The 26,200-nt window shown below is 41.4% G+C and overlaps 1 long non-coding RNA gene across 4 annotated transcripts in view; it reads left to right on the top strand.

Annotated features, from left to right (window-relative positions):
• LOC113623809 (uncharacterized) overlaps positions 1–26,200 on the top strand; it is a 576,501-nt gene that overhangs the window by 127,544 nt on the left and 422,757 nt on the right. For all 4 annotated transcript variants that reach the window (XR_003434080.1, XR_003434081.1, XR_003434079.1 and 1 more), the window contains one exon: positions 9,616–9,701. This is a non-coding gene — a long non-coding RNA (uncharacterized LOC113623809). The remainder of the gene's footprint in view (positions 1–9,615; positions 9,702–26,200) is intronic.

Raw genomic sequence — 26,200 nt, forward strand, 5'->3', positions numbered from 1 at the left:
ATAAGAGTGGCGAGTGTGGGCAACCTTGTCTTGTTCCTGATCTTAGTGGAAATGGTTTCAGTTTTTCACCATTGAGGATGATGTTGGCTTTGGGTTTGTCATATATGGCCTTTATTGTGTTGAAGAAAGTTCCCTCTATGCCTACTTTCTGCAGGGTTTTTTATCATAAATGGGTGTTGAATTTTGTTGAAAGCCTTCTCTGCATCTATTGAGATGACCATATGGTTTTTCTCCTTCAATTTGTTAATATGGTGTATCACATTGATTGATTTGTATATATTGAAGAATCCTTGCATTCCTGGAATAAACCCCACTTGATCATGGTGTATGATCCTTTTAATGTGCTGTTGGATTCTGTTTGCTAGTATTTTGTTGAGGATTTTTGCTTCTATGTTCATCAGTGATATTGGCCTGTAGTTTTCTTTCCTTGTGACATCCTTGTCTGGTTTTGGTATCAGGGTGATGGTGGCCTTGTAGAATGAGTTTGGGAGTGTTCCTCCCTCTGCTATATTTTGGAAGAGTTTGAGAAGGATAGGTGTTAGCTCTTCTCTAAATGTTTGATAGAATTCGCCTGTGAAGCCATCTGGTCCTGGGCTTTTGTTTGTTGGAAGATTTTTAATCACAGTTTCAATTTCAGTGCTTGTGATTGGTCTCTTCATATTTTCAATTTCTTCCTGATTCAGTCGTGGCAGGTTTTGCATTTCTAAGAATTTGTCCCTTTCTTCCAGGTTGTCCATTTTATTGGCATAGAGTTGCTTGTAGTAATCTCTCATGATCTTTTGTATTTCTGCAGTGTCAGTTGTTACTTCTCCTTTTTCATTTTTAATTCTAGTGATTTGAGTCTTCTCCCTTTTTTTCCTTGATGAGTCTGGCTAATGGTTTATGAATTTTGTTTATCTTCTCAAAGAACCAGCTTTCAGTTTTATTGATCTTTGCTATCATTTCCTTCATTTCTTTCTTATTTATTTCTGATCTGATTTTTATGATTTCTTTCCTTCTGCTAACTTTGAGGGTTTTTTTGTTCTTCTTTCTCTGATGCTTTAGGTGCAAGGTTAGGTTGTTTATTCGAGATGTTTCCTGTTTCTTAAGGTAGCATTGTATTGCTATAAGCTTCCCTCTTAGAACTGCTTTTGCTGCACCCCATAGGTTTGGGTCATCATGTCTCCATTGTCATTTGTTTCTAGGTATTTTTTTATTTCCTCTTTGATTTCTTCAGTGATCACTTCGTTATTAAGTAGTGTATTGTTTAGCCTCCATGTGTTTGTATTTTTTACAGATCTTTTCCTGTAATTGATATCTAATCTAATAGCATTGTGGTTGATACAATTTCAATTTTCTTAAATTTACCAAGGCTTGATTTGTGACCCAAGATATGATCTATCCTGGAGAATGTTCCATGAGCACTTGAGAAAAATGTGTATTATGTTGTTTTTGGATGGAATGTCCTATAAATATCAATTAAGTCCATCTTGTTTAATGTATCATTTAAAGCTTGTGTTTCCTTATTTATTTTCATTTTGGATGATCTGTCCATTGGTGAAAGTGGGGTGTTAAAGTCCCCTACTATGAATGTGTTACTGTCGATTTCCCCTTTTATGGCTGTTAGTATTTGCCTTATGTATTGAGGTGCTCCTATGTTGGGTACATAAATATTTACAATTGTTATATCTTCTTCTTGGATCGATCCCTTGATCATTATGTAGTGTCCTTCTTTGTCTCTTCTAATAGTCTTTATCTTAAAGTCTATTTTGTCTGATACGAGAATTGCTACTCCAGCTCTCTTTTGGTTTCCATTTGCATGCAGTATCTTTTTCCATCCCCTTACTTTCAGTCTGTATGTGTCTCTAGGTCTGAAGTGGGTCTCTTGTAGACAGCATATATATGGGTCTTGTTTTTGTATCCATTCAGCCAAACTGTGTCTTTTGGTGGGAGCATTTAGTCCATTTACTTTTAAGGTAATTATCGATATGTATGTTCCTATTCCCATTTTCTTAATTGTTTTGGGTTTGTTATTGTAGGTCTTTTCCTTCTCTTGTGTTTCTTGCCTAGGGAAGTTCCTTTAGCATTTGTTGTACAGCTGGTTTGGTGGTGCTGAATTCTGTCAGCTTTTGCTTGTCTGTAAAGGTTTTAATTTCTCCATCAAATCTGAATGAGATCCTTGCTGGGTAGAGTAATCTTGGTTGCAGGTTTTTCTCCTTCATCACTTTGAATATGTCCTGCCACTCACTTCTGGCTTGCAGAGTTTCTGCTGAGAGATCAGCTGTTAACCTTATGGGGATTCCCTTGTGTGTTATTTGTTTTTCCCTTGCTGCTTTTAATATGTTTTCTTTGTATTTAATTTTTGACAGTTTGATTAATATGTGTCTTGGCATATTTCTCCTTGTATTTATCCTGTATGGGACTCTCTGTGCTTCTGGACTTGGTTAACTATTTCCTTTCCCATATTAGGGAAGTTTTCAACTATAATCTCTTCAAATATTTTCTCAGTCCCTTTCGTTTTCTCTTCTCCTTCTGGAACCCCTATAATTCGAATGTTGGTGCATTTAATGTTGTCCCAGAGGTCTCTGAGACTGTCCTCAGTTTTTTTCATTCTTTTTTTTTTATTCTGCTCTGCAGTAGTTATTTCCACTATTTTATCTTCCAGGTCACTTATCCGTTCTTCTGCCTCAGTTATTCTGCTATTGATCCCATCTAGAGTACTTTTAATTTCATTTATTGTGTTGTTCATTGTTGTTTGTTTCATCTTTAGTTCTTCTAGGTCCTTGTTAAATGTTTCTTGCATTTTGTCTATTCTATTTCCAAGATTTTGGATCATCTTTACTATCAGTATTCTGAATTATTTTTCAGGTAGACTGCCTATTTCCTCTTCATTTGTTAGGTCTGGTGGGTTTTTACCTCACTCCTTCATCTGCTGTGTGTTTTTTTGTCTTCTCATTTTGCTTATCTTACTGTGTTTGGGGTCTCCTTTTTGCAGGCTGCAGGTTCGTAGTTCCTGTTGTTTTTGGTGTCTGTCCTCAGTGGCTGAGGTTGGTTCAGTGGGTTGTGTAGTCTTCCTGGTGGAGGGGACTAGAGCCTGTGTTCTGGTGGATGAGGCTGGATCTTGTCTTTCTGCTGGGCAGGTCCACGTCTGGTGGTGTGTTTTGGGGTGTCTGTGGACTTATTATGATTTTAGGCAGCCTCTCTGCTAATGGGTGGTTTTGTGTTCCTGTCTTGCTAGTTGTTTGGCATAGGGTGTCCAGCACTGTAGCTTGCTGGTCGTTGAGTGAAGCTGGGTGCTGGTGTTGAGATGGAGATCTCTGGGAGATATTCGCCTTTTGATATTATATGGAGGTGGGAGGTCTCTTGTGGACCAGTGTCCTGAAGTTGGCTCTCCCACCTCAGAGGCACAGCACTGACTCCTGGCTGCAGCACCAAGAGCCTTTCATCCACACGGCTCAGAATAAAAGGGAGAAAAAGTAGAAAGAAAGAATTAGTAGAAGTAGAAAGAAAGAAAGAAAGAATGAATGAAAGAAAGGAGGGAGGGAGGAAGGAAGGATGGAAGGAGGGAAGGAAGGAAAAAAAGAAAAGATAAAGTAAGATAAAATGTAATAAAATTATTAAAATAAAAAATAATTATTAGAAAAAAAACGGACGGATAGAACCCTAGGACAAATGGTGGAAGCAAAGCTATACAGACAAAATCTCACACAGAAGCATACACATACACACTCACAAAAAGAGGAAAAGGGGAAAAAATCATAGATCTTGCTCCTAAAGTCCACCTCCTCAATTTGGGATGATTCGTTGTCTACTCTTGTATTCCACAGATGCAGGGTACATCAAGTTGATTGTGGAGCTTTAATCCGCTGCTTCTGAGGCTGCTGGGAGAGATTTTCCTTTCTCTTCTTTGTTCTCACAGCTCCCGGGGCTCATCTTTGGACTTGGCCCCGCCTGTGCATGTAGGTCGCTGAAGGGCGTCTGTTCTTCGCTCAGACAGGACGGGGTTAAAGGAGCAGCTGCTTCGGTGGCTCCGGCTCACTCAGGCCGGGGCGGGGAGGAGGGAGGGGCACGGATGCGGGGCGGGCCTGCGGCGGCAGAGGCCGGCGTGACGTTGCACCAGCCTCAGGCGCGCCATGCGTTCTCCTGGGGAAGTTGTCCCTGGATCCCGGGACCCTGGCAGTGGCGGGCTGCACAGGCTCCCTGGAAGAGGGCTGTGGATAGTGACCTGTGGTCGCACACGGGCTTCTTGGTGGCGGCAGCAGCAGCGTTAGCGTCTCATGCCCGTCTCTGGTGTCCGTGCTTTTAGCCGCGGCTCGCGCCCGTCTCTGGAGCGCCTTTAAGCAGCGCTCTTAATCCCCTCCCCCTCGCGCACCAGGAAACAAAGAGGGAAGAAAAAGTCTCTTGCCTCTTCGGCAGTTCCAGACTTTTCCCCGGACTCCCTCCCGGCTAGCCGTGGCGCACTAACCCCCTGCAGGCTGTGTTCACGCCGCCAACCTCAGTCCTCTCCCTGCGCTCCGACCGAAGCCCGAGCCTCAGCTCCCATCCCCGCCCGCCCTGGCAGGTGAGCACACAAGCCTCTCGGGCCGGTGAGTGCCGGTCGGCACCGATCCTCTGTGCGGGAATCTCTCCGCTTTGCTCTCCGCACCCCTGTTGCTGCGCTCTCCTCCGCGGCTCCGAAGCCTTCCCCCTCCGCCACCCGCAGTTTCCGCTCTCAAAGGGGCTTCCTAGTGTGTTGGAAACCTTTCCTCCTTCACAGCTCCTTCCCACTGGTGCAGGTCCCGTCCCTATCGTTTTGTCTCTGTTTATTCTTTTTTCTTTTGCCCTACCCAGGTACGTGGGGAGTTTCTTGCCTTTTGGGAGGTCTGAAGTCTTCTGTCAGCGTTCAGTAGGTGTTCTGTAGGAGTTGTTCCACGTGTAGATGTATTTCTGGTGTATCTGTGGGAGGAAAGCGATATCCGCGTCTTACTCTTCCGCCATCTTCCCCTCCTCCCCTTATTGTAGTCTTAATCTGCATTTTTCTAATGGCTTATGCTGTACACCTTTTCATGTGCTTATTTGCCATCCGTATCTGCTCTTCTGTGCAGTGTCTGTGCATGTCTTTTGACCATTTTTGAGTTGAATTGTTTTTCTAATGTTAAATTTTGAGAGTTCCTTATATTTTCTAGATATGAGTCCTTGTTTGGATATGTGATTGTGAATACTTTCTTCTGGTCTATAGTTTGTCTTTTCATCCTCTTAACAGGATCGTTTTCAGAGCGAAAGTTTTAAATTTTGCTAAAGCCCAGGTTATCAACTTTTCTTGTTATGTATTGTGATTGTGCTATCAAGGATGTGATGAGGTTTGTATTTTTGAACATGAAGGATGAAAAGGAAAGCATTAAACATTGTGAAAGGTAGATAGTGGCGAGGCTGTTTCAGCAGTCCAAATGCAGAGGCAGTGTCAGCATAGCTGGAGAGAAGAGAATAAATAGTTTCATTAGGTAGTAGGCATAATAGGACTTCAAGATCAATCACACATAAAGGGTGGGGGTATTAGGAGACATTTGGGGTTTGGGTTTACATAACTGAGTGGATAACTTTGCCATTACCTGGGCTGATTACATGAAGAAAGAGCAGCTTTGGGAGATGGGGCCGGGGTGACCACGATTATCAGACACAATGAATTGAAGGTGCTTGTGGGACGTCCAGGGTGAAATATTTAGTGGGCGGTTAGAGAGATGGCTGTAGACCTGAGGTGAATGTTAGAAACTAAAGACATGGGCTTGGGAGTCGTGACACTCAGGTGTGCTTGAGGCCATGGGAATAAGCGAAACCACCTGGGGAGAGACTAACCATGGGGTTTCAGTTCTGTGCATGAAATGAGAAGACAGTAGTGGGCTTCAGTACACGACGTAAAAAAGCTGAAAACTGGCTGAGAAATTCCAGGTCCTCTTCCATTATCAAGAAGTTCTGGAAATCTGGAAAAGCAAAAATCTTTCAGTGCCTTCCTTTGGAAAGAGGATTCAGAGAATGATTCTAATTTATCTGAGTTCTTGAACCTTAAACATACGAAGGACGAGTCACTAGGTAGGCCACTGAGTTTTATCTCCAATACTCTCCAACCCATCTTTCTATTCCAAACCTATCCCCAAGAAATGGGGGTTAGCATCCTATCTAATTTGGAATAAGAGACGCAATGCCACATGAGGTAAATCAAATAAAAATGAAAAAAAAACTTTAAAAAAGTCATGTTGGTGGAAATGGGTATTTGAAGATCAGCTTTTGATCAGCATGTGCCGTACTTTAACTTTTAAAGTGCTCAAGCACAGTAATTTATTTTCATGCTGTGAGTGAATGAAAGGGGAAGATTATAATTCTTTTAAAAGGAAAGACTGCTGCCTGCGGTCTTGGAAAATAATAGCACTATGTTCTGAAGCTGGAAACCCACCCTGCCCTTAGCTCCACAAGCTGTGCTTAAAGGAAAAGAAAATATACAGGGAAGAATGCATCTCACTGTATTTAAAAAGGATTTGAGGAGGTTTCTGTCCTCCCCCACCCCGGATCGCTCACAAAATGTTCCCGTGTCCTCCTGGTTCGCCTACACCGACACCAGAGCATGCATGGATTCCTACCTGCCTTTCTATTGTATCGGGCTGAAAAGAGTTTGGGTCAGAAAACCAAAATTCCTCCTGAGTATGACACTTTAAAAAGCGAAAAGGGGATGATAAAGTGTGAGCAATCAACCTGCAGGATAGGCTGTGCGCGGGTCTCCAGGTGGACCGTTAGGGGAAGTGGAGATGCATGCAATGTCCAGCAGGTGGCAGTGTGAGCATGTGGCAAGGCCAGTAGAGGTACTCCATTCCCGAGGGCCAGGACCTGGGAGCCGGTTCTGTCCATCTCTGAAGGTAGGTTTCTAGCCCCTTACCTCCTACCTTTTAAGTCCTTAACAAATCCTGAAAAAGCCTTTCCATTTGATGATTTGTAGAAGCATCGCTTGTCTCCCTTCCATCCAGTGGCTTACTTTGAAAGGCTGAGCTCTTGGAATAAATGAGCAACCTACACAATACGAAGGGAAATAAAATGCTTGATAGCCGTTTGATGGCAAGTTTGTCTGCCTCAAGCATTCCTTTGGCAGAATGATCAAGTAAGGACAAGGTCGTGGTTTTGATCTCTGCAGAGGCCAATTAGCTTTGTTCTATTGTGTGGCCAAGGGCTTCACCTTGCATGCGTTTAACCACCTGAAAATGTCTGTTTTGTGTATGGGAGTCAATGCTGCAGTGTTGCTCATAGAAATTCTCTAGGGTTAAAAAAAGAAGATTGGGGGCCTCCCTGGTGGTGTAGTGGTTAAGCATCCACCTGCCAATGCAGGGGACACAGGTTCGAGCCCTGGTCTGGGAAGATCCCACATGCCGCGGAGCAACTAAGCCCATGTGCCACAACTACTGAGCCTGCGCTTTAGAGCCCGCGAGCCACGGCTACTGAGCCCGTGTGCCACAACTACTGAAGCCTGCGCGCCTAGAGCCCACGCTCTGCAACAAGAGAAGCCACTGCAATGAGAAGCCCACGCACTACAACAAAGAGTAGCCCCCGCTTGACCAACTAGAGAAAGCCGGCGTGCAGCAACAAAGACCCAATGCAGCCAAAAATTTAAAGAAAAAAAAAATCCTATTAAAAAAAAAAAGAAGATTGGCATCAGAGTCATGCAGACTTGGGTCCAAATCCCTGCTCTGTCACTCAGTGGTTGTGTAACCTCAGATAAGTTACTCTCTCTGTATCCTTCTTCCTGTTACTACAGGTGCTGTGTGAAGGTGATAGTGTAATTGAAGTCCTGGCGTACTGTAAGTGCTCGAGCAAGGGTAGCTAGAAATAATAATGATGTTAAAGTCTATTGACTGTTCCCATGACAACTTACGTGGATTCTTTGTTCACCAAGGAGAACATTGTTTTGTTCCAGTGCCCTATGAGGATACAGTTATCTCTTTGCTTCAGTGGACTCTCTACTTAGACCCTTACCCTTTCTCCTCTTGCTGGTCTCAGGCTGCTGAGAGGGGCCAGAGGTGGAGGACTGCCTGGGCTAGAAAGAGCAGGTTAAGTGTACATTGTTGTCACATCACTGCAGCCCATGGCCAAATCAAAATGACCTTTGGATGGTCAGTTCTCCCTCTCTGCAGAACCTTAACGGAATGTGAGCTATGCAGGTCAAGTGACTTCTCCAAGGGAAGAAAACCCAGATTCCTTGCCCTCTGATCACTCACATACATTGTTATTTAGATGCACTCCTAACCTCCGCTGCATCCGTGCTGCTCCTGTTAGGATCAGTTCTCCATTTCCATCTCAGTTCATAGCTCCACCATCCATCCAGTTTTGCAAGCCAGATATCTCAGAGTCATGCTGGGCATCTCCCTCTGCTTCTTTTCTCTCTGTGTCTTGCCCCATCACCCAGTCGTGTCAGTTTTATCTTCAAAACATCTCTTAAATCCATTCCATGTCTTATCATCTGGATTACCATCCCTCTTGTCCATGACATCCTAATTTCTTCTAGATCTCTACAGCAAACTTCTAGTGGCATACCTGCATTCACTCTGCCCCTTCACTAGTCTCTTCTCTGCTCTGAAGTTAGAGTGATGTCCTCTCTGCTCTCCCATTGCCTGTAGGATGAAGATGAAACTCCTGACGTTACTTACGAAGTCCTGCCTGGTCTGACTTCTTTTCTCAGCTGTAGCCCTGGTAGCCTGTTATTAGTTCCTTGGATTTGCTCCTATCCTTTCCACCTGTGGACACTTGCCTGGGCTCTTCACTCCCCCATTTCACCTACTTAACTCTATTAACCTTTGAATATCTCAGTTCAAATGGTACTTCTTAGGAATCCCTCTTTACTGCCCTCATTAGGCAAAGTAATAATAATGAAACAGCAAATCCTTATATAGTAGTTAGTAAGCATCGGCCGTCTCTCCAACTTATTTAATCTTCTACCCTATGCATCAGATACTGCTGTTACCCTGTCCTACAGATGAGCAAACAGAAGCATAAGGAGGCAAGTACAGTGACTGGCTCAAGGCTGTCTACCGGGTTAGTGGGTGAGTGGTAGCCCTAGAAGCCAAACCGAGGCCAGCTGGCCGCAGAGCCTGCCCTAGGCCACTGCCTCTCTCCATGGTGACAGGCACTCGCGGTGTCTTCGCCTCTGTAGCACCAACCACAGGTGCAGGTTTACCTTTGCTTAGTGGAATGTTTGTATCCCTGAAGGGACTGTAGGCTCAGTGAGTGTGAAAACACGTTTGTTTTTGCTCTCCTGGTAGCCTCAGCAGTTCTGGGCACACAGGAGGAGTTGAATAAATGCTTGGATGAGCAAATACAAATGAATGGTGGCTGTGGGCCTGGATTGCTAGGTGCTTCCAAATGTCAGCCAGACATGCTTTACATGATCTAGTTCTCAGGACAAACTGCGGGGGCAACTCTATCTTCATTTTTCAGTGGAGGAAACGTAGGTCTAAAGAGGCCAAGGGACCTGCCCAAGGCCAGGTCTGAGGCAGGGTGTGAGTCCACGTGGTCTGACGTCAGAGCTCCGCTCTCTGCCCATCACCATGTTGCCTCTTCTTGCCCTTTCGACCCTCCTTTCTTTCCCTTCTCCTAACATTTTTCATCCTTCTCTTCTTCTAGGTCCCTGAGCAAGGTCTTCTGTTCCTCAGGGTATAGGAGGTGTCAGTACCAGTAGAAAACCAGGCTGAAGGCCTGTCATGAGTAAGGTAGGCTATGGCTGTTTAATGCCACAATTACTTCACTTCAATACTCAGTTTGAGCACTTAATAATTGCGAGCATTTTCAGTATATTCAGTAAATTTAAACTTCTTTTTTTTTCTCGTGCATTCGTATTCGCTCACAGTGTTATCTGACGGCAGGGCTTGTACATTTTCTATCTGCAGGTTTAGGAGCCCTGCACCTTCATGAGTTAATCTTTATGCCAGATGTGGGAGTGGAGGGAGGATGCTTTGCTATGCTGGGAACACACAGAAGATAGCCCTGTTGTCAAGAAGCTCACATTCTTGTGGGGAGAGATTGACGTACAAACGAAATGCTACAGAGCAGGGTATCAGATGGGTGTGGGAGGAGGCTGGCGGGCTGTGGGAAACCTTCACAGAGGCATCTGCTCCACAGACGTGTGTGCGGGGCTCTGGGCTTCCTGCTCGGGCTGAAGTTCAATCCTTGTGGAATTTACAATCTAGAGGGAAAGAAGGTCATTAAGTAATTACAGATCATAATGTATATTCTGAAGGAAAAGAGCAGGATGTGATGAGAGAGAATCACAGGGCCGTGATTCTGTCTGGGGAGGAGGAAAGGGCTTCTGGGGGGCGTGGCCCTGGAGCTGAACAGGGAAGACTGAGCAGGTGGCCCCCTGACAACAGGCGTCCAGTAGTCTTGAAGCAGAGGCTGGCGCTCCCATGAGGCAGAAGAGGGCTTGGGGTCGCAGGAAGTGCAGGCTGGCCAGTGTGGCTGGAGCACAGTGAGCAAGGGGACAATGTGAGGGGGTCAGTCAAGCAGGGCCTTGCAGGCCATGGTCGGGAGATGGATTTCACTCACATGAAAGCATGCTCAACATCACTAATCATTAGAGAAATGCAAGTCAAAACCACAATGAGGTATCACCTCACACCAGTCAGAATGGCCATCATCAAAAAAATCTACAAACAATGAATGCTGAAGAGGGTGTGGAGAAAAGGGAACCCTCTTGCACTGTTGGTGGGAATGTAAATTGATACAGCCACTATGGAGAACAGTATGGAGGTTCCTCAAAAAACTACAAATAGAACTACCATACGACCCAGCAATCCCACTACTGGGCTTATACCCTGAGAAAACCATAATTCAAAAAGAGTCATGTACCACAGTGTTCATTGCAGCTCTATTTACTATAGCTAGGACATGGAAGCAACCTAAGTGTCCAGTGACAGATGAATGGGTAAAGATGTGGCACATATATACAACGGAATATTACTCAGCCATAAAAAGAAGTGAAATTGAGTTATTTGTAGTGAGGTGGATGGACCTAGAGTCTGTCATACAGAGTGAAGTCAGAAAGAGAAAAACAAATACTGTATGCTAACACATATATATGGAATCTAAAAAAAAGAGAAAGGTTCTGAAGAACCTAGGGGCAGGATAGGAATAAAGACACAGATGTAGAAAATGGACTTGAGGACATGGGGAGGGGGAAGGGTAAGCTGGGACAAAGTGAGAGAGTGGCATGGACTTATATACACTACCAAATGTAAAATAGCTAGCTAGTGGGAAGCAGCTGCATAGCACAGGGAGGTCAGCTTGGTGCTTTGTGACCACCTAGAGGGGTGGGATAGGGAGGGTGGGAGGGAGGCTCAAGAGGGAGGGGATATGGGGATATATGTATACATATAGCTGATTCACTTTGTTATACAGCAGAAACTAGCACAACATTGTAAAGCAATTATACTCCAATAAAGATATTAAAAAAAGTGTGATGGGAGGGGAGCCACTGAAGGTTTTAAGGAAGTGAGTGCCATGATGCGATTAATTAAAACCAGGCTGGCTGCATTTTGGGGAATGGATTAGAGAGGGGCAAATACGAAAGTGGAGAGAACAGTTTGTGGGGGGAGGGGTTGCACTCTGTTAGTAGTTGTGTAGGACGTGAAGGCTGGAGTGTGGCTTTTCCAGGGGATTTGAACAAGCACATGTGGTTGGACTGGAAGGGAACAGAATGTCCAAAATCAGGAGGCAGGAGGAAGCAGCGTATGGCAGGGAAGTGACTCTGCAAGAAGCAGAGGGAGGGTGGCGGGGAGGGGTGCTGGGCAGACAGCTGGAGAGGAAGCAGGGGACACGCTGATGCCCCCCACTCTGCCAGGATGATAGAATTTCTCTGAGGGGGGTGGAGCTACTAAGCGTTTATAGCAGATCAGCTTTGCTTTGCAGAAGGAGCTCTCCTGGAATGCTCTAAGGAGGATCAGGGAGAGGAGAGATTGGAGTTTGGTTGTTATTGAAATAGCTCAGGGACAGGAGAGGTGGTGTTTCCCTAACAGTTGTCAACAGTGATAACCACCATTTATCAAGTGCCTATGACATGCTAGCCACTGTACCAAGCACTTGACGTCCGTCATTTCTAATCTTGGCCACCGGATCCCCCAGCATACCTCCTCTAAGGGGGCTTGGAACTGCACAGAGCACAGGGGAGGAGGGTGCTTTCAGCAGCCACCTCCACCTTGCAGCCGTGGAGCCTCCCAGCACTCTGCAGGGTAGCATTCTGTTACTATAAGGAAATCACTGTTCTTTAAAGAAGCAGCTTTTCTAAAGGCAGTAGAGCTGAACGCACTGCAAAAGTGGGATTTGAACCCTAATCTCTGATTCCAAAGACCGCGTTCTTTCCATTATATCAAATAGTTCCTCATATCTCTAGCAAAACCTGCGGTGGGGCAATGTAGTTGTTTACATGAATGTTTTTCTTCCCCTACTAGAATGTGAGCTTATAGAGAACAAGGACTGTGTATTATTCATTGCTACACCCCCAGTGACAAACACAGTGACTGGCTCAGAGTAGGTATACGTTTGTTGACTAGAAGGACCTATATAGATGTGGTGAATTTACACAATGGAATATTACTGAGCCATAAACAAGAATGAAACATTGCCATTTGCAGCACCATGGATGTACCTAGAGAATATTGTACTTAGTGAAGTAAGTGAGATGGAGGAAGATAAATACCATATGATATCACTTATTTGTGGAATCTAAAAAATAATACAAATGAACCTATAGACAAAACAGAAACAGACTCACAGACATAGAAAACAAACTTATGGTTACCAAAGGGGAAAGGGGATAAATTAGGAGTGGGGGATTAACAGATACAAACTACTATACATAAAAGCAACAAGGATTTGCTGTATAGCGCAGGGAACTATATTCAATATCTTGTATTAGCCTATTATGTAAAAAATCTGAAAAAAAAATAACTGAATCATTTTTCTATACACCTGAAACTAATACAATATTGTAAATCAACTATACTTCAATTTAAAAAAAACCCTAGAGACTAGGATGGCAGTTCTCCTGTTAAGAACCTGCAGTCTCTTTCATTCTATTGCCCACTTGAGTGCTCTGTCTTTTCCTGTGAAAAACAGCACAAGGGGAGAGCTGCTGGCCCATGTTTCCATCTTTGTAATAGAGTTGTCAGTCCTGATGGCTGCAGGGAATACAACCAGAGGGGAAAACGCCATGCTCTGTGCCGAGCTTCCTCCAAACCTGCTCACACTTATGCCAACTTCCCCGAGCCCACGTGCCCTTAGTTTGAGGTCCTTCACTGTGAAAGCATCTGCAAGGCTGACAACTGGAACGTCAGACCGTAGGTTTATTGCAAGGCTGTGGATTACAGGTACCTCAAGAGATCTGAGAATTATGCTCACGCATTATTGCAGAGATGCGGGGCCGCTGGAAGAAGAGATGGTGGTTGTACAGCCAATTAAAATGCACACTGCATAACACCAACGTCGCCACCCCCCGTGCTAGCTGACAGTAGGTTTTAATTATGCAGTAATAAAAAAACCCGGGGAAACAGCAGTAAATTACAGTCTATTTCTGTGAATGATCTTAGTCCAATAGCTAAAATCTACAAATTATATAAAGCAAATATTTCAAATTAAATCACAGAGTATTTGTAGAGATCTGGTTGTGCATAAGGCATCAGCATGTTTTAAACTGCCGCCTCGATGTTTACAGTTAGAGAGCATGACCATCGAGTGGGGGACAGGGTGGGGGACCCCAGGCCAGGGCTGAAATGAAATTGCCACATGTGGGAGGGGCTGGGGGTGAGAAACCCCAAGTCCTGGGACAATAAAAAGGAATTTGAGTGGCAGGGCCGGTGGAGGGTCTTCCTTGGCTCTTAACAGCTTCTGGGGTCAGGCAAGGGTGGGAGCTCTGCACTGCTGGCTGGGCGGGGAGAAGAGGGCATCAGCCGAGCCTGAGGCAGGGGACCGCAGTTTGTGGGCTCGCTCGGAGCATAACCTGTTGGTGTTGGGGGCTCCAGGCTGCAAGGAAGACATGGCTGTCTCAAGCATCCTATTTCCCGGTTCCAATCCCCTCTTTAAAGAGCTATGGTGGTAATTCCAGATTTTATGGAGCCTGAAGCTTATAGAATTTGGGGAGTCCTCGTAAAGAAAACAGTACAAAAAAATCTCCTTTTTGAAGATTTTATAAAAATATATGACTATGTGAACACTTTGCCAGGACTTGAGTTTAATTAACTTCACATAAATCCACCTTTATCTACGACCCTTGGGGTCTACACCCTTGCAAGATGTAGAGTGACTTGGAGATGTTTATGAACCTCACACAGCCAACAAAGCCCATGGCAGACAGGGAAAGCAGCATCTCTGGCCTGTCACTCACTAAGTTGTACACATTGGGTCAGGATTTATATAAACCAACAGCCGTTTGATGAGTGTTTCCTTTGTGCCAGGCACTGTTAGCAAGGCCAGTGCTTTGTTGCTTTATGCTCTAGCATAGCCTGGCATAATAGCTCTCATTTCATCCCTTCCCAAAATAATGTTAACCTTAATCAGCCACTTTGGGTTTTTTAAATTTTATTTTAATTTTTTACTGGAGCATAGTTGATCAACAATGTTGTGTTAGTTTCAGGTGTACAGCAAAGTGATTTAGTTATACATGTATCTGTTTTTTTTCAAATTCTTTTCCTATTTAGGTTATTACAGGATATTGAGCAGAGTTCCCTGTGGTGTACAGTAGATCCTTGTTTAACCAGCCACTTTGAATGACAGAAAGTGGGATAGAAGGAACACTTTCTTAAGGGCCTATGTATGAATTTGCTGTTGCAGACTTTGCATTAGCTGTGGGTTGCTTGCATCTTTTCCTAATGAGGTCTTGGTATCCTGTGACAGTGCCCAGGGTGGCACTAGAAGGGTCCTGGCTTTTTGGGATATCGTGGCACATGGGTCTCCCTCTCCCCCAACCAGTATCAGTGGCTAGAAACACCCATGATTACATAGATCCTACACCCTAACCAGGACAGTTCACAGGAATCATCTGAGGCCTTTGATAAAAATGCTGATTTCTAGAGCCTTCCTGACTTCCTATCCCAGACTTCCTGAAAGAGAAACTCCAGAGATGGAGCTTGTGAACTTGTACTTTTAACAAGTACTTTAGGTGTTTCTTAAAATCAAGCAAGTTTGGGTATCACCGAATCAAAGAACATGTGAAACACATTCTAAGGTAATAAGGGGTGTGAGTTTTCACTGGGTGAACTAATTGAATAGATAGGAAAAGACAGAGCACCATAATATTCCTGATGATGAGTGGCAGAAAGAAAGAAACAGAAAAAAATGTAATCGTGCATTTATTGCTTACCAGGAACTACACTAAACATCTAATGAATATTTCATTTAATGCTCCCCACAAATCTTTGAGGTAGAACCCTTTTTACTTCCCTTTTACGGTGGGAACACAGGTTAAGAGATGTTAAGTACCTTGCCCAAGTCATGTAGCTTAGTAGAAGATGAACTCCAGATTTGAACCCCGGCAGCAGGATGCTGGAGCTCATGTTCTTTCTGCTGTTTTACACAGATGAAATGTTGTCTAATCCTGGAGAAGCTCCAGTGCTCAATATTGGGGTTAGGAGAAGAGCCCAGAATACTTTGCCAACTGCCATGGAACCCCCTTAAAAACACTGCTGGCCCAACATCCAGGGTCCCGGGGCTGCTGTGGTGGTGGAAAGCAGTGACGTGGAGGTTGTGAGCGTGTGGCTGTGCCTCGTGTGTGAGACACTGTGGGCCCCCTGAGCAGTCAGCTGCACTGAGGCCCTCGGCCACATAGGAGGGGATGTGCCCCTGGGTGAGGGAGGCACCTGGGGGCAGTGACAGGGATGGTGGTGTGGGCCGAGCCACTTGGTGGGGAGGGTGGTTGACAGAGTGGTAACGGTGTCTAAGACCCCTTGTTCACTGTGTGACCGTGTTCATTTTGTATTGGTGCCGTCACAGATTACTTTGAACTTGGCAGTTTAGAATAACACCCACTTATTATCTCACAGTCCTGTGGGTCAGAAGTTTAAGTAAAACGTGGCCCAGAAGCATCCTCTACTCAGGGCCTCACAAGACTGAAATCAAGAAGCCGGCTAGTTTGGGCTCTTATCTGGAAGTTCTGGGGGAGATCCCACTTCCAAACTCATTCAGGTTGTTGGCTGAATTCCGTTTCATGCTATTATAGGACTGAAGTTCTTATTTACTTAACATGTGGATCCCTTCATCTTCAAATAAAAAATGGCATATCAAGCCTTTCTCATCCTTTGAAGCTTTGACTTCTTCATCTGCTACCAGCCAGAGAAAGACTTCTGCTTTCAAAGTCTCATTTAATTAGCTTAGGCTCACTGAATACTCCAGGATAATCTGCCTAGTTTAACTGATTGGTCAACTGATTAGTCACCTTAATTACATCTGCCATGTCATTATGTAACAATGCAGATAACATAGTCAATATTCAGTGAGCAAAGGTCATGGGGCCAAAATTCTGCCTACCAACAGTGACCTTGGGCAAGACCTCTTAGATTTAGTGGCGTGAAAAATGCCAGTTTCATAGATATATGATATTTACAGAAACCAAGGTTTTTTATTTTGCTCTAACAGAAGGAGTTATACATTACTCTGAAATTCAGTGTTCCATTCAAAGGCAGCATATATTTTCCAAATGATGACTTGAAAGCTAAGAATGAGCTAAAATCATTTCTTTTGAAAATGTGCTAAAATAATACCAGAAACAGCATGCATCATTTATCCTCCACCCACACGCCCACCTCTTCACTCCCCATGTTGATCTGAAAGTTTCCAAAAATCCTTTTCATTAAATTCTGGAGTGTAAAGCTAATAGACCATTAGGCCAGTCATAATGCCAGACTACACGTTAGTGTGTTTTTTTCCCCCCCCAGAAAAATCATACCTCCAAACAGTGCCATTTAAAAAGAGTATTTGAACCAGTCTCTAATTTGCAGAAAATGAATACCTTGAGAAATAATATGGATACCTTATAACTTTTCAGTCAAACACTGTCAAACAGAAGTTCTCACATACTGCAGTTTTTTCATAGTAATTCACTCAAAAGTGTTTCTCTTCCACTGTGCCCTTTGCAAGAAGAGTTCATTGAGAGTCGTACTCTTCTGTAAGTTATTGGAAATGGATGTGGTCTTTTATTCTGTGTACTCTCCAGAGAACATTTTGGCATTGAACAGTGACAATAAAGGTGGAAAAAATGAGAAACTAAATGTAGTTCCAGTTTCTAAGATTTAAATGGACCATATTTTAAGGTTGGCAGCCTTCATATACATGCTGTTTCTTGGTGATACACAGAGAACAAACAAGAACCGTAATTTTTCTGAGTACAGAACAATGGGTAAAAAATCTATTTTTAATTAGCTTGGACGGATGTGAATGATGAGAGCAATGCAGACTCTGTATTTTATTTGCATTGTTTTTCCAGTTGCACAGGGATAAGTGACCTTGAATTCAGTATAATGGATGAGCCCTTTAATCAACTTTTATATGGATGATAGACTGATTTAAAAATTTTGCTAACAAGATAATCCATAGGGTGCTGCCCAGGACGCATGTACCTGACAGTTTTGTGCAGGCCAGTATGGGGCAAGTAGATAAAGGTAACAGACATATGTTCTGGTGTCACTTCTGCAGCATGATCCCACTTACACTGAGTATTTTATTTTTATGAGAATTGAAGTTATTCATGATCCTATGTGTTCATTTTAGAAAAATTAGAAAATATAGGTAAGGCAAAAAAGAAGAAAAAATAATTCCACATCACAGATGGCCTCGTTTCCTCATGGTGTGTGTGTATATATATATATATATATGTATGTATATATATATAAATCCCTATCTGTCTATCTATCTACCATCTATCTATCTAAAATAGATCTATAGAAGATCTATCTGTTTCCAGATTTTAAAAAATACATATGTAGATAAATTAAGCTATGTACTATGTCATATATATACTTTCTGCCTTCAGGTAGTAGCTGGTGTCTCTTGTGGCAATGTTTACTATGATTGCTGATTATAATCACAATTCCGGAAACAGTGTTTCCGGGTTTTCAGCTGTGATCATTTGAGTCCTGTGCTTCAGCGATCCTTGAGCTCATCCAGCATTTCAGCATTTTCCAAAAGGCTGAAAGTGCAGTGAATGAGTCAGAGGCTAAAAGGGAGCTAAACTCTAATTGCCAGTTCAGGATAGTATTTTTGGATTTCCCCATTCAGAACTCTAAGGATCTGGGGGTTTCCCTGGTGGCGCAGTGGTTAAGAATCCGCCTGCCAAAGCAGGGGACACGGGTTCAAAGCCCTGGTCTGGGAAGATCCCACATGCCACAGAGCAACTAAGCCCGTGCGCCACAGCTACTGAGCCTGCGGTCTAGAGCCTGCGAGCCACAACTACTGAGCCTGCGTGCCACAACTTCTGAGCCCACACGCTGCAACTACTGAAGCCTGTGTGCCTAGAGCCCGTGCTCCACAATGAGAGAAGCTACTGCAATGAGAAGCCCACTCACCACAACGAAAAGTAGCCCCCACTCACCACAACTAGAGAAGAGCCCACATGCAGCAACAAAGACCCAACGCAGCCAAAAATAAATAAATTAATTAAAAAAAAAAAGAACTCTAAGGATCTGTCTCCTGCTACAAGTTGATTCTGTAGGGCTTTCAAAAGTCACTTCACTTAATCCCCCAAATCCTCAGAGGCTGATTAGCGTCACTGACGGAAAAACAATCTGATATTTGCTAAGTCACTTAACCAAAAGATTAGCCAGGGCTAGAGTTGACACCCCTTCATTCCAAGTCTACGGCATCTCCTGTTACTTCACTCCACTTCTCTGCCTCAGGAAAGGGAACATTGTACCAATATTTGCATGCTTTATGCAACCAAGGAAACGTACTCTGAGGTAAATAAAACTTCAATGATCATATCCTAGCATTTCCCCTAGAAAACATTTACCTTCCTTAAATAGTGTCCAGACACATTTTGAAAGCAAATCTTAAAAAATTCTGTACAACTTGAACATAAAAATAGCGTCAGCAAACCTCTTTAAATATTTTTAAAGACAGTGAATATATGAACATAAACAAAAAGTTTTATAAACAAAAAGTTTGTTTCATAAGCAAAAAGTAATTCCCCACAAGAAATACAGCAGTACTTAAACTGTTAAAGGAGAGGAGTGTTGCCCATTGAAGGGGTTGCTGTGAGAGGATTTGTTCTTATTTTTATGAGGCTGTTGTTTTCCCAACAATTTTGAAATTCATCCTAGCTTCAGGATCAGTTTATAAAGTACACTAGGAAAATACTCCCATTACCTGATAGTCTCACTACCTGGGGTTTGAGCAAACCCAATATATTACCCACCTTGAACACCTGTTTCAGTTGCCTCCATATAATGTTTACATCTTAAAGACAAAATGAAATAAGAATAACTCTTCCATGATGGTGATTTGCTACCCAAGAGGCTATTCAAAGCAATGTGTACCAGGCCCTGAAGACAATTCTGAAAGAGGAGTTCCAGAAACGTTCTGAGCAAAGTCAACATTGCCTGTGAGAACAGTGAAGATACATTCTAAGCTGCCTACTTTGAGGGAGATGAAAAATCATTTGGATGTTGAGTTCTGGCATGTTGCTCAAAAGAGGAGTTTCTATTACCTTGTAAGTTGATCCAGCATATAAGCTTTCTGTATTACTTATAATAGAAGTCATTCTTTTCACCTGCCAAATCAACAGTGAGAATTTCTTTGCCACTAGAAAATATATACGAGGAGCTACCCTTTTGGAAAGATCGTAAGGGCTGAATAATTGAACAACAGTGTTGTATTGGAACAATAAAATTTCTGCTGTGTTTAGTTACAAGAATCTGCTTTTTCTTTGTAAACATTAAAAGTTTGTAAATGAGGTACATGTAGGAGCCAAAAATCAATCTATCTTTAATCCTTCCAGTCACTGTTAACAGACCTGCAGTCTCATAAAAGAAGGGAGAGACACAAAGATGTATAGAATTGCAGTGGGGAGGCAACTGAGCAGAGTGCGGGGATAGAGAGGTAACTGACTATGTCTTTACATCTGTTCCTTTTCTACTTTGGCTAGGACAAAGCATGGACCAAGGGCTGATGTTAGAAGTCTTTGCATAGGCACTTATTCTTATTAAAAAATGGTTAGGTAGAAGGATATGTGTGTTTGGGGGCAATCCTTGTGTGATTCAGTAGTTATTTACAATATAAGGAAGCTTGAGAGTCCCTGTGAAACTTGCAGTTTCTACACTGATTAATGAAGGCAGGAGGTAAAGAATGTTTAAAGAACACAAAAAAAGACATGAATTTTTTTTTAAAGAAAAGGTCTTTCACATATAAACCTAATATTTGGTCTTACTACAATATGTAGTGACTATTTATTTGGAGATGACCCACATTATTCATATTTTTTTTAAAAAAATGACCTCACTAAAATATTGATAGCTGTGGGGCTAAAGATGAATAAATATTTAAATAACTGATGAAGCCACTGAAAATTTTACTGAAATACAGTCTTTCACTCCCATCCTGAGGAGCAGTAGACAAGGATTTGTGGAGTGATTTGTTTATTTCATACTGATCTTTTTCTTATATATCTTAGATCACCACCCAACTTACATTTGTCCTTGGATAGAATACAGCTTTCAGAATGAGGTATTGTATGTGTATATGCAAATATAACCTATAGTATATGTACTAGTGCTCTTTCTCGCTTATTGGATATTAACAAAGGCTTTTCTCCCCCAAGGAGGGCTATGTTGAGCTGCAGATACTTTAAATATATTACTGTGCATGAAACATTACCTAATATTGACCAACGGGCATCACACTTTAGAAAATTAAAAACAACAGAACTTCCCTTTGCATATTAGGTTAGATCCTCATTTTTATTTCTTTTTTTTTTTTACATCTTTATTGGCGTATAATTGCTTTACAATGGTGTGTTAGTTTCTGCTTTATAACAAAGTGAATCAGTTATACATGTACATATATCCCCATATCTCCTCCATCTTGCGTCTCCCTCCCACCCTCTTTATGCCACCCCTCTAGCTGGACACAAAGCACTGAGCTGATCTCCCTGTGCTATGCGGCTGCTTCCCACTAGCTATCTACTTTACATTTGGTAGTGTATATATGTCCATTTTTATTTCTGACGGTGTTTGTAATGAAACAGAGAAAACAGTCATTTAATTGGCCCTCTGTAAAGCACATCACGTGTGTTCTAGGTCTTGAAGTGCTCTTAATTATGCAGGCAACCTGGAGGAAAGGAAATGGAAATATCCAATAATTGTGAACAAGACCTAATGAAGGCATTACTGTGGGAACCAAGGCATATATATTTGGGATAAAAGGAGCAGCCACTCCCTTTGTGTGGCATTAGTTTCTTAAAGGAATGAAGAAACTCAGGGTCTGAAGAGTACATAGAATTTCAGATTCAAATAATTCAAAGAACACTACTTGGCTTTGCTTTTCTCCAAGCATGTCTTTACTTTGGTTGAGTAAATGCTGGGAATGACTGAGTGGGATATTTCAAATCAAGACTGGTTTTGAGAACTAAGGGTCAGGACAAGAGAATTAGATAAGGATCTTGACTCCTATATATAACAAGGCACCCCAATGGAACTTCTAACAACAAAGTGGATGAAACTGATGTGGTCGGCACCCTTAATGCTACAAACACAGGTACATGCTGGATAAAAGCAACAACAACAACAACAACATAATAATAATAAGAGCTGAGCTTTAGAAGTGAAATAACTAAGTGCAAAAATAGAGAGGGAACTCAAAGCCAGAGCAACAGAACAGGATATATGGACTTAGGCTGCACAGACTTTGAGGGGAGCTCTTACATAAAGCATGGAGGATTCGACAGCTACCCCATCCACAGAACAGAGATGTGACAACAAAGGAAACAGCAAGGAGTTTTCTGGATGCCTGAAGCTATAAGTGAGGTAAAAAAAAAAAGTCAGTTGCAAGAAATCAAATCCCTGAATTTAACTTATTTTACTATTATAGTATTAGAACCACAAGCTGAGAAATTATTAATAAAACTGGTTCCGATACTTTTGAAGTCCTCAGAGAAGCAAATGTTAAACCACTATATGTGGATACTTCCATAAAACAGAGCCCTGAAAACATCTTAGAAAATATTACCCTCACTGAGGATGAGCTTGTAATTAAAATTATAAATTATGTGAGAAAATTACATATCTTGACAGAAAATTAGCTGGTGCAAGATGTAGGGAGAATTAGTACTCCAAGTAGGGAAAATAGAACAATCTGAAAGATTCTATACAATAAGTGTAATTAAAGGGCTTTTGAGCTTAATGAAGGAATAGAAACCATAATACATATGAACTGATGGTATAGAAAAAGAACATGTAGATTTGAAAAATTCAAGTAGAACTTCTAAAAATAAAAAAGTTATTAAAATTATAAATAATACATGGCTTCAATAACATATAAAGTACCAAAAGGAGATAACTAACCCAGTGGAGAGGGATCTGAGGGGGTCACTAGCGTGCTGACCCAAAAGGTAAAAAGGTAGACAGGCAGTAAGTATTGGCTAAGAAACATGGAGGAGATAATGAAAAGGCCCGACAGAAAGGTGGGGCAGAGGCGATAATTTAAGATATAATGCTGATTTTGTTATAGAATTGAAATATGTCAATATCTATATGGAAGAAACACACAGGTTCTAAAGAATATGAAATATATTTACATACAGATATCCTGTGGTGAAAACTGCAGAACCATTTAAAGCATAGACACATCTGTAAAAGCAGCCAGAGAGAAAAACTAATTACATGCTGACAGTTATCAACAGTAGACTGCAGAGGAAAATGGAATAATAGTTGGAAAGTTTTGAGGGAAAATAACTGTTAACTTAGAGTTCTATACCAAGTTAAACTATAATACAAGAGTTAAGATAAAATATGGACATTTTCAGGTGAACAAGAACAGGGCGTTTATGACTTAAAGACCCGTGGTCTAAGAAATAGAGAAGAATGTAAATACTTCAGGAGAGAAGAAATTGAACTCGGAAGGAAGGACTTAGAAGCAAAAAGCCATGGATATTGCTAAGACATTGCTAAATGTGTTGATAAGTCTGAATAAGCACTGACTATACAAATAAAATTGATTTGAGTGACAGTTAAAGTGGAAGCAACATTTCCACAGTAATATGGAACATGAAGGTTTGCTGCAAAACAAGAGTGGAGTCTATATTGTTTAGGAGGATAACATAAACATTAATTTCAGTCTTCGTTAAGTTATGTTTGCATGTTCAAAAGGTAAAGGTAGGGCTTCCCTGGTGGTGCAGTGGTTGAGGGTCCACCTGCCGATGCAGGGGACACGGGTTCGTGCCCCGGTCCGGGAAGATCCCACATGCCACGGAGCGGCTGGGCCCGTGGGCCATGGCTGCTGAGCCTGTGCATCTGGAGCCTGTGCTCCGCAATGCGAGAGGCCACAGCAGTGAGAGGCCCGCGTACCACAAAAAAAAAAAAAAAAAAAAAAAAAAGGTAAAGGTAATAAGTAAAAAAAAAAAGTCAAAAGAAATCAAGTCAGCAAGCCAGTAGTGGGAAACAAGGGAATTGATAGGACAATTCCTATCAATTGACAGCAAGCAGACAATGATAGGAAAGAAAGAAGAAAAAAATTGAAAACAAAATGAAAAGATTAAATGGTTATATGGATGAATTTTACCAGACTTTCAAACCACACCTACTTATTTTATAATCACATTAGGCATGTTAAGGATGTATTCTAATCACATGAGATGGGAGATAAATGAAGGAGGAAACTTGGAGAAAAACAAATTAAGTGTGTAAAACTAGTGATAATTTGCTGTAAAATGAAAACTGTGATTAATTCAACTCTTTGCCCTTGATTCAAATTGTGGATAAGGGAAAATCAGATGAAAAAAATAAGTTCAAGACATGAATAATCATGATAATTGTAAATAGATTAAATTTGTTGAAAGAAAAAATCTCAGATTGAAAGGAAACATTTTTTCTCTTTATGAGACATAGCTAAAATCTGAAAGAAAGTAACGAGATGGAAAAAGCACATATCAGACAAATAGTAACTGAAAGAAACTTGGTATAACAACATTAACATAAAACTAAATAGATTTGAAGTCATAGGACAATATTAGGAGTAAAAAAGATAGTTATAGATAAAACAGTCAGTTTACCAGTAGGCTATCCCCAAAATGTGGCATAGCAAATGCACTATATTGTAATGTAGTTTCAAAATAGAGAAACTAAAAATGTACAGAAGTATACAATGTATACTTGTATACAAGTATAAACTGATAAAATCCCCAGAGTGGGAGATTTAATAGACTTCTTTTAAACTAGGTAAGTAGAAAAACATACGGAAGAGTTGATCAACACATTTAACAAACTTGATTTAATATATAGACAGATATAAATATATAGAGATATAGATATATCCCTGCCCCTTAAAAATATAGACAATACATATTCTTTCCAATACAGACCTAATATTTATAAATACTAACTACATACTAGGTCAAAAGTGAAGTCTATCATACAGATCATGTTTTTCTGACCATAATTATCATTTTTAAAAATAAAAAGATATTAAAATAGTAACTAAAATCCCTCAAAAGCAACAACCCCATTTATATGGAAACTGTAAACAATGTACCTAAACCTACAATGGTGATCCTATGCAAGGGCTTTTCTCCTTTTGTGTAATGGATAAGTTCAAGGATGCTAAGGAAGCATAAAGCATAATAAAATCCATGTATGAGTAAACAAATTTCTGTGTTTTTGGCCCTCAGAGTAATCCCAAGGTAGGTGTTTCTGTTTCCAGTTTTACAGATGAAGAAAATGAGGGTCAGTAACTTCCACAGAGTCATATAACTTATAAGTTGTGGAAACATCCGTTTTCTTTAACACTGGAATAGAGAGATAGACATATAAAAGGAAATTGCCTTTAAAGAGAAGAGATGGAATGGCTAATCTACACAAGAAATCCAAGAAAAGGAGGTGTGGTTGACTTAGTCATTCATCCGCAATTACTCTGGGAGTCAACATGCAGAGGAGGCCATGTGTGAGCTCTTTAAGGGGGTGAAGCTGGATAATCAGGCCTTCCCAGAAGAGAGAATAGTGGTGTCTCTTGTTTCTGAAAGCATTTTGTAAACTATGAGACATGTAACGAATATTAGATATTATCATCAATGTTATATGTTGCCCAGAAGTCCTTGTGCTTCTTGGAAGATTTTTGGAAAAAATTCATATTATTTTAGTGATAAATTTTCAGGTAACATAATTTATGCCAAAAGAGTAGCATAAGAACTTTACTAAGAGATTTTCACTATCTCTTTGGACTAGAAAATAAAGGTGATGCACATCAGACTTTTTTTGTGTGTATGTGACTAAAGTCATTCTTTAAAAAAAAATTTATGTAACCATTTAAAAATTGAAGTACAGTTCATTTACAATGTTGTGTTAGTTTCAGATGTGCAGCAAAGTAATTCAGTTATACACAGTTTTATATGTATATTCTTTTTCAGATTCTTTTCCACTACAGGTCATTACAAGATATTGAATAAGTTCCCTGTGCTATGGAGTAGGTCCTTATTGTTCCTCTGTTTTATATATAGTAGTGTGTGTATGTTAATGCCAAATTTCTAATTTATTTCCCCCCCTGCCCTCCCACCCCCCACAATCTCCTTTGGTAACCATAAGTTTGTTTGTATGTCTGTGAGTCTATTTCTGTTTTGTAGCACATCAAACTTTAAAGTAAGATATCAGTACCATCGTTTTTTACTATTTTTGAAAACTATAGTTTACTCCACCTAGAGCTGCAATAGAGTTAAATAGGTATCCTTATCTCTTCCTCTGAAAGCAAATGGATTTTCTTCTAGCTTACTTTTTCACTGAGTGTAGATCTTTTAAATGTCCTAACTTAATGCCCTTCTTTCAGTGGGTAAAAGGTTTAAGCTCCTGTTCTCCCACACAGCCATTAGTCCCCCAAATTCTAGTTTTGTGGTATTAACATTTAATCCCAGGGTGTCTCTGGCTTTAGAGTTTGCCTACCATTCTGGTTTCAGCATGTTATTATTTTTCATGAGCTTTGGGGATTTCTGTTTCTTTCTTGTTAGCCCAGCAATGCATTTAAACTTATGTTT

This window comes from Aethalodelphis obliquidens, unplaced genomic scaffold (assembly GCF_003676395.1).
Source record: "Aethalodelphis obliquidens isolate GAN/ISIS:26980383/991018 unplaced genomic scaffold, ASM367639v1 scaffold12, whole genome shotgun sequence".
NCBI lineage: Eukaryota > Metazoa > Chordata > Mammalia > Artiodactyla > Delphinidae > Aethalodelphis > Aethalodelphis obliquidens.